Here is a 12514-nt window from a genome sequence, read left to right as displayed (position 1 = left end):
TCTAGCAAGAACAATATGCTGTGGTAACTCTGAGTTCTCTCTCCAGCCCAACTCCCAGAGTTAGCATTCTTATTTCAAAAGAGAATCTAAGCATAGCAAGAAATAGTCAGATGAAAGCCAAACAAAAACCCAGCAGGGCAAACACCAAATCCTGCAGCTGGATGTCTGGTATAGAGATGCTGTTGCTGGCACGATTAAGTTGTCCAGGCTCTAGAAGGCTCAAGTAGCCCGATTCCTTCAGCCCTGTCACTGGCAGCACAGTCTTGCTCTTGGGCTCTCTACACTTCATGCCCACAGGTTTCTATGGCAGGCATCTTCTGCCATTATCAACATCATGGGGTCTCCACTGAAACTTAGATTTTGTCTTCACTGTTTCACACAATGGTCTCTCAAGGTTCCCTTGCGGGAACTCTAATTCCACCACATATTGTCAATCCTTGATTGCTCTCTGAAATTATGGAACAAGAATCCATGGTCCCGTCCCAGAGTCCGGGGTCAAAGCCGGTTGTCAAGCCTGTCCTGTCCCTTACTTGCCTGCCTCTTCTTTTTTATGCTTTCAACATGACAGATGCCGCTGTGTCTTTTGCCAAGGACTTCTTGGCCAGTGGAGTGTCCGCAGCCATCTCCAAGATGGCGGCAGCACCCATGGAGCGGGCCAGGCTGCTGCGGCAGGTGCAGCATGTCAGCAAGCAAATCACGGCAGATAAGCAGTACAAGGCTTTATAGACTGCGTGGTTCGGATCCCCAAGGAACCGGAAGTCCTGTCCTCCTGGCGTGGTAACCTGGCCAGTGTCATCAGATACTTCCCCACCCAGGCTCTCAACTTTGCCTTCAAAGATAAATACAAGCATATCTTTGCGGGGACCCAGTTTTAGCGCTATTTCGCAGGGAACCTGGCATCAGGTAGCGCCGCTGGGACCACATCCTTGTGCTTTTGTGGACCCTCTTGATTTTGCCCGTACCCGTCTAGCAGCTGATGTGGGCAAAGCTGGAGCTGAAAGGAAATTTAAAGGCCTTGGTGACCTTCTGGTTAAGATCTACAAATCTGATGGGATTAAGAGCCTGTACCAAGGCTTTAATGTGTCAGTACAGGGCATTATCATCTACCGAGCTGCCTACTTCGGTATCTATGACACTGCACAGGGAATGCTCCCAGATCCCAAGAATACCCACATCGTCATCAGCCGGATGACTGCACAGTCTGTCACTGCTGTTGCTGGCCTGACTTCCTATCCTTTTGACACGGTTGCAGAGGAACTGATATCATGTATCTAGGCACGTTTGACTGATGAAGGAAGCAAGGCCTTTTTCAAGGGCGCATGGTCCAACGTTCTCAGAGGCATGGGTGGTGCCCTTTGTGCTTGTCTTGTATGATGAGATCAAGAAATACACACAATTATGTCCTAGGCATTCTCCCCGAGAACAGGCATGTTGTATAATATCCCATATTCTTGAACATTCTGGACAGAGTCTCTGGGCTTGTCTGTTGTCAACGGCAACTATTTACTGGTTGAAAAGTGGGAAGCAATGATATTCCTTTGACCAGTTTTCTCTTAAAGCCATTTCCATAATGACAATAATGATGGGACTCAATCATATTTTTTTTTATTTCAGTCACTCCTGATCATAAAAAAATTGAAGAAATAAAAATATCCAAGAACAACAACAACAAAAAAAAAACCCCAAAAAACAAAACAAAAAAAAATCCATGGTCTCTCAATTTTGCACCTCTCATGTCTCCTAAATAGAACCATAGGAATGTTCTGCTGGCACTTTGAGATGTAGCCTGTCCACCTTGGATTCCAATTTTTGTGTGTGGATATTTGCACTTGAGTGTAGGAGCCACAGAAGCCAGAAAAGGGCATTGGATTTTTTGGAGCTGAAGTTACAGACAATTGTGAAACCCATCGTGGATGCTGGGAAGTGAATCTGACTCCTCAGAGAGCCCAATATGAGTTAAGTATAATTGTACTATAATTCTTATTATAAATAAGAATAATTACTAAGCCATTTCTCCAGGGTCCTGGACATAATAGGCTTGGTTTTTGTTTTGTTCTTTGGTGCTTGGTTTTGTTTGTTTGTTTTTCTCATGACAGAGTTTTTTTTTTTTTTTTTTGGTGTAGCCTTGGCTATCCTGGAACTCACTCTTTAGACCAGGCTAGCATCCAACTCAGAGATTTGCCTGCCTCTACCTCCTATAGGGTGCTGGGATTAGTGTGCACCATTAACTCTCAGAGAACAGTACTTTTAAGTCTCTTCTTGCTCTCTTACAACGGTTCACCCGTACCCCACATGCGTAGACTCGTACCCTATAAATGTCTAGTGCAAAATGATCTTGACCTAGTAGGTCTTTGACTCCTGAGCATTTCTGAGAATTGAGCCTTCCTGGTGCTTGAGGCTGAGAGCTGCTCCCTGCCGCAGGCGTGCCTCCTCAGTGAGCTTCCGTCAGCTGGTGCTTTGTATAAAGCAAGGATGTGGTGGTTCCTAATTGTCCATCTGTCCATCCTGGTCTCATGCCCTTCAAACCCAGCAAGTCTTGATTCTATTCCCAGCAAGGCCTGAGGCAAAGGGGGAGGGGCACGAGGAGCAGGCTGAAGAAGAGTTCCTCAAATCTGTGATACTGCATGCAGAAGATGACACCAACGGAGGCCCCCCCCCCGAGCCCAGAATCTACTGCAAAACAGCTTTGGTATCAGGCGTGGGATGGTTTTCGCTGAGATGCCGTGCGGAAGACTGCATTTGCAGAATCTAGATGGTGCGGTAAACGGGTCGGCCTGGATGATCTTGTTACTGACAGAGAACTTCTTAAGAGACACTTGGTGCAGCTTCCAGTTCTACACTTCCTTGATAAATTCATTTCAGAGGCTTGGTCCACTATCATAATAGTGGGAAGTGTGGGGCAGGGCAGGGCAGGCAGGGCAGGGCAGGCAGGGCAGGGCAGGCAGGCAGGCAGGGCAGGCAGGGCAGGGCAGGCAGGGCAGGCAGGGCAGGGCAGGCAGGCAGGCAGGGCAGGCAGGGCAGGGCAGGCAGGGCAGGCAGGGCAGGCAGGGCAGGGCAGGCAGGGCAGGGCAGGCAGGCAGGCAGGGCAGGCAGGGCAGGCAGGGCAGGCAGGGCAGGGCAGGCAGGCAGGCAGGGCGGGCAGGGCAGGGCAGGCAGGGCAGGGCAGGCAGGGCAGGCAGGGCAGGCAGGGCAGGCAGGGCAGGCAGGGCAGGCAGGGCAGGCAGGGCAGGCAGGGCAGGCAGGGCAGGCAGGGCAGGCAGGGCAGGCAGGGCAGGCAGGGCAGGCAGGGCAGGCAGGGCAGGCAGGGCAGGCAGGGCAGGCAGGGCAGGCAGGGCAGGCAGGGCAGGCAGGGCAGGCAGGGCAGGCAGGGCAGGCAGGGCAGGCAGGGCAGGCAGGGCAGGCAGGGCAGGCAGGGCAGGCAGGGCAGGCAGGGCAGGCAGGGCAGGCAGGGCAGGCAGGGCAGGCAGGGCAGGCAGGGCAGGCAGGGCAGGCAGGGCAGGCAGGGCAGGCAGGGCAGGCAGGGCAGGCAGGGCAGGCAGGGCAGGCAGGGCAGGCAGGGCAGGCAGGGCAGGCAGGGCAGGCAGGGCAGGCAGGGCAGGCAGGGCAGGCAGGGCAGGCAGGGCAGGCAGGGCAGGCAGGGCAGGCAGGGCAGGCAGGGCAGGCAGGGCAGGCAGGGCAGGCAGGGCAGGCAGGGCAGGCAGGGCAGGCAGGGCAGGCAGGGCAGGCAGGGCAGGCAGGGCAGGCAGGGCAGGCAGGGCAGGCAGGGCAGGCAGGGCAGGCAGGGCAGGCAGGGCAGGCAGGGCAGGCAGGGCAGGCAGGGCAGGCAGGGCAGGCAGGGCAGGCAGGGCAGGCAGGGCAGGCAGGGCAGGCAGGGCAGGCAGGGCAGGCAGGGCAGGCAGGGCAGGCAGGGCAGGCAGGGCAGGCAGGGCAGGCAGGGCAGGCAGGGCAGGCAGGGCAGGCAGGGCAGGCAGGGCAGGCAGGGCAGGCAGGGCAGGCAGGGCAGGCAGGGCAGGCAGGGCAGGCAGGGCAGGCAGGGCAGGCAGGGCAGGCAGGGCAGGCAGGGCAGGCAGGGCAGGCAGGGCAGGCAGGGCAGGCAGGGCAGGCAGGGCAGGCAGGGCAGGCAGGGCAGGCAGGGCAGGCAGGGCAGGCAGGGCAGGCAGGGCAGGCAGGGCAGGCAGGGCAGGCAGGGCAGGCAGGGCAGGCAGGGCAGGCAGGGCAGGCAGGGCAGGCAGGGCAGGCAGGGCAGGCAGGGCAGGCAGGGCAGGCAGGGCAGGCAGGGCAGGCAGGGCAGGCAGGGCAGGCAGGGCAGGCAGGGCAGGCAGGGCAGGCAGGGCAGGCAGGGCAGGCAGGGCAGGCAGGGCAGGCAGGGCAGGCAGGGCAGGCAGGGCAGGCAGGGCAGGCAGGGCAGGCAGGGCAGGCAGGGCAGGCAGGGCAGGCAGGGCAGGCAGGGCAGGCAGGGCAGGCAGGGCAGGCAGGGCAGGCAGGGCAGGCAGGGCAGGCAGGGCAGGCAGGGCAGGCAGGGCAGGCAGGGCAGGCAGGGCAGGCAGGGCAGGCAGGGCAGGCAGGGCAGGCAGGGCAGGCAGGGCAGGCAGGGCAGGCAGGGCAGGCAGGGCAGGCAGGGCAGGCAGGGCAGGCAGGGCAGGCAGGGCAGGCAGGGCAGGCAGGGCAGGCAGGGCAGGCAGGGCAGGCAGGGCAGGCAGGGCAGGCAGGGCAGGCAGGGCAGGCAGGGCAGGCAGGGCAGGCAGGGCAGGCAGGGCAGGCAGGGCAGGCAGGGCAGGCAGGGCAGGCAGGGCAGGCAGGGCAGGCAGGGCAGGCAGGGCAGGCAGGGCAGGCAGGGCAGGCAGGGCAGGCAGGGCAGGCAGGGCAGGCAGGGCAGGCAGGGCAGGCAGGGCAGGCAGGGCAGGCAGGGCAGGCAGGGCAGGCAGGGCAGGCAGGGCAGGCAGGGCAGGCAGGGCAGGCAGGGCAGGCAGGGCAGGCAGGGCAGGCAGGGCAGGCAGGGCAGGCAGGGCAGGCAGGGCAGGCAGGGCAGGCAGGGCAGGCAGGGCAGGCAGGGCAGGCAGGGCAGGCAGGGCAGGCAGGGCAGGCAGGGCAGGCAGGGCAGGCAGGGCAGGCAGGGCAGGCAGGGCAGGCAGGGCAGGCAGGGCAGGCAGGGCAGGCAGGGCAGGCAGGGCAGGCAGGGCAGGGCAGGGCAGGCAGGGCAGGCAGGTACTGGAGAAGTACTTGCGAGCTACATCCTTATCAACAGGCAGAGAGCCCCCATTTATGTCTTAGACTGCTTTATGTAATTCCTCCACCTATTTAATTGTGCTTCCCTGTATTTCTTTAAGGGATTTGTTTGTTTCCTCTTTAAGGGCTTCTACCTGTTTACCTCTGTTTTTCTGTATTTCTTTCAGTGAGTCCTCTTTATCCTCCTTAAAGAACTCTATTATCTTCATGAGATAGGATTTTAGGTCAGGTGTGTTGGTGTATTCAGGGCTTGCTGTGGTGGCAGAACTGGGTTCTGATGATGGCCAAGTATTTTGGCTCCTGTTGCTTATGGTCTTGTGCTTGGGTCTGGTCATCTGGTTATCCCTGGTGTTTACAGTCTGGGTGTCTGTCTGGAGACTGCCTCTTTTGTCTGGTTGCTTCAGCTCTCGTGGTAGGCCTGTAGCAGACCTCCTGTGAGGCCTTCCAACTGGAGGGTCTTCAGGGTGGGGCAGAGAAGCTGCTGATTGGTTGCCCTGGCTGCAGTAGATCTCCTGGGAAGGTTCAGACTGTTGGGTCTTCAGAGGAGCAGTCAAACTGTTGTCCTGTGTGAAGCTGTTCTCCAGTGGGGCTATGGACTGTGGTTTCTGTTTCCCTGTTTGTAGCTGAACTCCAGTGAGGCTTTCAGCCTCCCATGTTGTTCTGTGTGCCACTGAGCCCCAGGGAGGGCTTCCAACTCTGGTGTTGGTTGTCCTGTGGTGTCCTTGGTGCAGTGTATCTCCTGGAATGTCGCCAGCTGTGGTGTCAGATGCCTTGGGTACAGCAGATCTCTTGAGATGCCTCAGAATGTGGTGTCAAATGCTGTGAGTACAACAGACCTTCTGATATGCCTCAGGATATGGCATCTTCCACAGAGCAGACCAGCTTTCAGTCTGTTTATACGTATATATAGGATATTGGCATGACTTACAGGCTACAGTCCAAATAATCCGACAGTGGCTAGTTGTGAGTGAAAGCCCAAGAATCTAGTAGTTGCTCAGTGTCTCAGGGCGATGTCTCAGCTGCTTTTGTGTATAAGCTGGAATCCTGAAGAAGCTCCAATGCCAGTGAGGAGATGACTGTGTTGGCAGAGTGAGGGCACGCAGGTGACAAATGAAGGAACCCTTCCTTCTTCCATTTTTCTGGTCTAGGCTTCCTGTAGGAGGCATGGCCCATTTTAAAGCTATGCTTCAAGCTCTGGATTAAAGGTACACGTCATCCCACTTCAAGATCCAAATCAAAGCCCGTGTCTTCCTGCCTCAAGATTTGGGTCACGGTGTGCCCTCAATTTCTGAATTGTGGTTCATTCAAGACATAATCAAGTTGACAACTGAGAATGGCCGTTGTACCTTTCCTGGAACAAGCAACATAGAACCATTTCCAGTTACAGTTAAAGGCAGGGTGTAGCCCAGTCCTTGAGAAGCAGAGGTTTAATCATAATAGGGACGAACCTAGCTTGTCTTTACTATAAGATGAAGGAAGGTTCGTCCTTCCGGCAAACAAGAAACATTTTCGACTTTATACTTTAACAACAGCTCAGTTTTGCACTAGAAGTCTGGAGGAAGTCATGTGTAAACAAATGTGTGTATGGTGATGTTTGGGTGAAACTCTGTGGGCTTCAAAATTAGAATTTTATATAACTGGAGCAGAAATGTTCGTGTTTTGACTTTTCCTCATGATTGAAACAAAGCAAAACAAAGAAAAGAGCCAGGGCTCAGGGTGGTGAAACACGCCTGTTACCACAGTCCTGGTCTATATAGTGACACAGTCTTTAAAAACCAAAAGCAGGGGAAGAGATAGCTCAGAGGTTAAAAGTACTTGGCGCTCTTGTAAAAGACCCAGGTTCCGTGTTCATCTTGTACCTGGTGATTTATAACTCCAGGTCCTGGGGCGTAGGCACCCTCTTTTGGTTGCTATAGATACTGCATTTGTGGAGTGCATATACATGTTGGCAAAACATTTGTATAAATAAAAACAAATTTTAAAACATGAAAATTCCACACAAGCCTTTAACCTCAGCACCCAGGAGGCAGGGGTAAGCAGATCTCTGTGAGTTCAAGTTTAGTCTGGTCTACAGAGCAAATTCCAGGGTGACCAGGGCTATCTAGCGACACCCTGTCTTAAAAGGAAAATGAATAAGTAAACAAACAAACAAACAAATAAATAGATATTAAAAATTATTTTATGAGAGAAGAATAAAGTTTAAAAACAAACACCCCTCTGGCAATGGGTGAAGAGACACCTTGTTGGTGGTTGTCAAGGGCAGAGTAGGTGACAGTCCTTAGTTCAGCTCAAGCTTTGATGCCTGGCTTGGTGTCCAAAGCTGTCTCATGCCTGGGACTCATAAATATCAGATCTAATCAAATCAGATCAGACCAAATCAAACCAGATCAGATCCAATCAAATCAGATGGAATCAAATCAAATCAAGTCTAGGCAACACCGCAGAGGAAGAGGACAGAGCAACACCCGCGGCTGCTAGGTGGGCTACAGATACCTGCCTGCTGCCACACCACACTGCACAAATGGAGGATGTCACCCAGGGGCCTGCTAGCCTCATAGCCAGCCTGCAGAGGAGTGACCAAAGTGTGTGCGTGTGTGGTCAGATGGGAGAGAAACAGAAGTGGAACAGCTTGGGCATTGTGAAGAGAGATGGAACCAGAGATCAGAGGGAAGAGCCTGTTGTGAGTGGCCAGCTCCACCCCCACCCCTGGGGACACCGTGATGTCTCAGCCCAAGCTGCCATTCAGGGCCCTGTCTGAGTTGTGACTATGGCTCTTACTAGAGGACATGTGAATGGATGTCCCTGGTCGGAGAAGCTACAGGACCATGTGGATGACCAGGGGCTGTGTATAATTGCCTCTGTCCCTCACTAGTGAGCAGGTCCTGCACCTCACCTGAGCAGCACAGTAGAAATGGCCCTGGTAACAGGGGCAAGGGTGAGCCAGCCCTGAGGTGAGAGCACTGGAAAGCTGCCCCTGCCACTTGTGTGCAACCAACAAAAGGCACAGACAGGTCAAAGCGGGTTAGCAGGACAGTGTGCGGTTGGCAGTCAACACCTTATTTGCCAGGAGGCATCTTTCTAAGTGGCCAGAACACCAGCCCAGGTTTGCCTTGGATAGAGATGGGGTGTAAGTACTGGCTGAGTCCCTAGAGGCATACATATGAAAACCAGGTTTCTGTGCTAGGCAAGCCAGCGTATACCAAGAGGGTAGGAACAGGTCTGTGCCCCGCATAATGGGCCTCTGGAAGTAGAGCAAACCTTCTAAGAAGACCAGGGATGGAGCCTGGTTGAATGTGTCTCCTGTCTCGTCAAAAGAGGGAGGACCTAATGGTAGCTCCTGATGACAGTAAAAATGAGCTTAAAACCCACCCAAACCTCGGGAGTGTGGTACAGCCCTATAACCCTAGCGCCTACGTGGCAGAGATAGGAGAATTTGAAGTTCAGAGCACGTCTTGTGTATATCAAGTGTGAGGCCAGCCCAAACTACGTGAAGCACTGTCTCAAAAATTTTACGTGGACATCAAAAGAGCTAGGCAGGGACCGTGCTAGAGAAGCCCGGAGTGCTCCGGCAGGTCTAAGACTTCCCTCTGGCAGAGCTTGTCCCGGAGCCCAAGTGAAGTCCTTTGGCCCTTCTTTCTAGGGAGAAGCTTACTAAGGTTTTGTTCCTTTTGAAGTCTGGGACATTGCTCTCTGGCCCACTGATTCACGGCCTGGTCAGTGCATGTCAGTGTGACTGGGGATGACACCCAACAGAAAAGAGGGCCAGAGGTGGCCTGGTTTCCCGCTGTACCAGGGTGCGGAGCCACTGTCATTCGAGGTTGAGTGGCAGTTGAGTTCTTTCCTGAAGCCATGTTATTGCTTCTCTAGACCATGACTGCCCAACTCTGTAGCCAACTGTGAACTGCATTAAAGAGCTCTGGGTAATTATCCCTTAGAGAGCACATATATATTTGAGTATGTCTTATTTCTATAACTTTTATTAAAGGAGCTTTCAGGTATTACCTTCTGAGTTCTTTATCGTAAAATCCCTTTATTAAACCCCAACAGTGCCTTATTACAAAAAGATTGTTTCCCTGCTCGGGGCTTAAGCCTTCTGGAATGGATCTCGGACTTAAGTGTGGTGTGGAGCCACTTGACTAGATGGCTTCCCTACTCTTCTCGTCTGGAAGACCGTGAGGCAGCTCTTGTTCCCTGCCCACTCCAGGCTCAGGCCCAGTCTTTGCTGCCATCTTGGATCCTGACCCTCAGATCACTCTTTAACTGTTGGCAGACTGGTTAGGGCATCCCTACTGTTACATCAGTACTGACTAGGCTCTGACACGCACGCGGAGACTGGACCCTGAGGGCGTAAAGGGAAGAATACCTACGGCTTTCTGTCCTCTGCAAACGTGTCTTGACTGAAGCTCAGACACCTTGATCCTACCAACCGGATGCAGGTTTCTCTCAGCAGATTTGACCTCAAACTGGGTCCTTAAAGATTCTGAGACTGACACTCTGGTCCATCTGCTAAGTGTCCTCTGTCAAGCCGCTAAGATAAAAAGTCTCAGCCGGACAGTGTCACCCCCTGTGCGCCCTCTGAGCCTCTTTTTGTCCACATGTGGGAACTGATAGACTCCCACACTTGTCAATAAGCAATAAAAGCTTATTGAACAATGACAACAAGAAGAACAAGGTCCTAATTTTGGATCCCCAGTGCGCAAGTGAATTCCGGGTTTTGTGGTTTTGCTCTAGTCTATTGTAATGCTAAGTGCAGGCTCCTAAGACCTGGAGTCCTCATGGAGACCTGTGACACTGCCCCCAAGTTATTTTTGATTGGCAAATAAAGATGCCAACAGCCAATAGCTGGGCAGAAGAGACATAGGCAGGGTTTAGGATTCCTGGGCTTGGGGTGTTGCAGGAAAGCCACGAGAAAAGAAGAAAGAGAGGGAGGAGAGAAGCCACCATGGGTTAGTCACAAAAACATGACTCTGAAGGCTGGCCAGTTGGAGTTAAGAGCAGCCCAGATAAAACACAGTAAGTAATAACTTGGAGTTATCGATAGGATAGTAGATTCTAGTCGCATAGAGGGTAGATACCTGCTCAGCTCTTGTGCTGTTTAAGGCTTATTGTAAATGTCAAAGTTGTGCGTGTCTTTTATCTGGGAACTAAATAAGCAAGGTGGCTTAGAAACCCTGGGTCAGGATTAAAATTTTCTACGGCAGTTGTGCATGGTGTCCAACACTTGCACTGGGGGCAGCAGGAGTGGGGGAGGTGACACGTTCCTGGGACTCGTGGACACCTGGTAAGTTCCAGCTCAAGGGAGAGGCCCTGAAACAGAAAATAAAGTGGAGAGAGAGGAAGATATTTTTTTTTTGACCTCTCGCCTTCATATGCATAGGTGCACACGTGGGCATATACACAACATATATTCATATAATATATATTATATGTATATATACACAACACACACAAACACACATGTACATATAACACACACATATACACGCACATACACACACACCACCATTAACACCACCACCACCAAAGCAAGAATAGAACAACCCAACAGACAATATGAGAGTGGGATATATGGTCCATGCCTGTAGTCCTAGCACCCAGGCAGCAGAGGAAGAAGGATCAGGAGTTGGAGGCTAGTTTGTGTCAAGAATAAACACAGATGTTGGAGAGATGGCTCAAGTTAGGAGTGCGTTCTCCCCTTGCAGAGGATCTGAGTTCAGTTCCTGGCACTTACCTTAATGGATGACATGTAAACATCTATACTTCTAGTCCCAGGGGACCCACCCCCCCCTGGACTGCAGGTACCTGCACATACTGACATTCCTGCCACCATGCACATAATTAAAATATAAATCTTTGCTGTCGTTGTCTGAGATAGGGTCTGAATATGAAGCTCTGGTTGTCCTGGAACTCACTGTGCAAAACAAGCTGGATTTGCATTCACAGAAATCTGCCTGCCTCTGCCCTCCGAGTGCTAGGACTAAAGGTGTGCACCAAGACTACCTGGCAAAAACTGAAATAAATCTTAAACAAAACGAAACAAAACCCGAGATCACAGACATAAAGCCACCGTGAGCACAGAGAAGTGGAGAACCCAGGCCATGGACTGGATGTCCCTCCGAGCTGCGGCTTGTGAGCTCCAGAAGACAGTTAGAGCAGAACTGTGCCCTTGTCAACACTGGGGTCTGGGGTTGACCCCAGTTATCATAATAGTAGCTTCGACTTTCAAATCCCAGCTTCCCCAGCAGCAAGGGCCATGCTATTTATCTTCAGGGTCATGTGATAACTTTCCTGGCCGGGTGGTGCACACCTTTAACTTTAGCACTTGGCAGGCAGATTTCTATAAGTTCAAGGCCAGCCTACTCAGCATGGCGTATTTAAGTCCAGCCAGTGCTACATAGAGAGTCGCTGTCTCAAAGCAAGCAAACAAACAATCAATAAATGTAATGACTGGCAGACACAGTGGGCTTCAAACTTAGCTGATGGTGAATCTTAGCCCTCACCACAGCGTTTTGTTGGTGGAAAAAAATTAAAATAATTTACTCTTTTATCATAAATACATCCTGACTGCGATTTTCCTTCCCTCCATTCCTCCCAGCACAAGCCCCCTCTGCTCTCCCCCAGATCCTCTCCTCCTTAGTTTTCCTTAAGATGAGAGCAGGCATCCCAGGGATACCAAACACGGCATAAGAAGATACAGTAAGACCAGGCACAAGCCCTCATATCTGCGTGGATGAGGATCCCAGTAGGAGGAAAGGAGTCCCAAGAGTAGGCAAAAGAATTTCTAATTCTTTATGTTTTTTTTTTCTTTCTGGATACAGGAAGGATCATGAACCTGACATATTTAGACATGGTCTTTGCAAGTCATTAGCTTTTCCCAAATGAACCACAGAGGTTTCCTAGTACTGCCACATAAAGCCAAAAACGACCCCCCAAACAAAACAACGACAACAAAAATACCCTAACAAAACAAAAACAACAAAAAACACCACAAAACAACAGCAAAACAAACTTCCAGACCAGGTGGTGCACACCCGTTATCCTGGCCCTCAGGAGGCTGAGACACCAAACTCGGATTCTTGTGAGATCATTAAGTGCTTTTAAACCCAGCTACAGAACCATCCATTTCTTCGTGACACATTTACCACATTCTACTGTAAGCTTTTCATTAGGTGGCTCTGTTCCATGCTAGACTTTGTACAACTTGAGAACAAGATTGAGGTTCATCTCTGTACCCCAAGCACCAAGCAGTGTTCCTAAGCATTGGTGGCCACCCAGTTACTGTTCTGCA

General features: G+C 52.4%; 1 pseudogene across 1 annotated transcript; it reads left to right on the top strand.

The window, feature by feature from the left end:
- The first annotated feature begins 561 nt into the window (after nt 1–561).
- LOC308435259 (ADP/ATP translocase 2-like) lies at nt 562–1531 on the top strand (annotated as a pseudogene). The gene has a single exon. The product of its transcript is annotated as an ADP/ATP translocase 2-like (transcript).
- Nucleotides 1532–12514: the final 10983 nt, after the last annotated feature.

Source organism: Micromys minutus (assembly GCF_963924665.1).
Source record: "Micromys minutus genome assembly, chromosome: 22".
Taxonomy (NCBI): Eukaryota; Metazoa; Chordata; class Mammalia; order Rodentia; family Muridae; genus Micromys; species Micromys minutus.
Note: the sequence above shows the minus strand (reverse complement) of the source record. Positions and strands in the feature narration are given on the sequence as shown.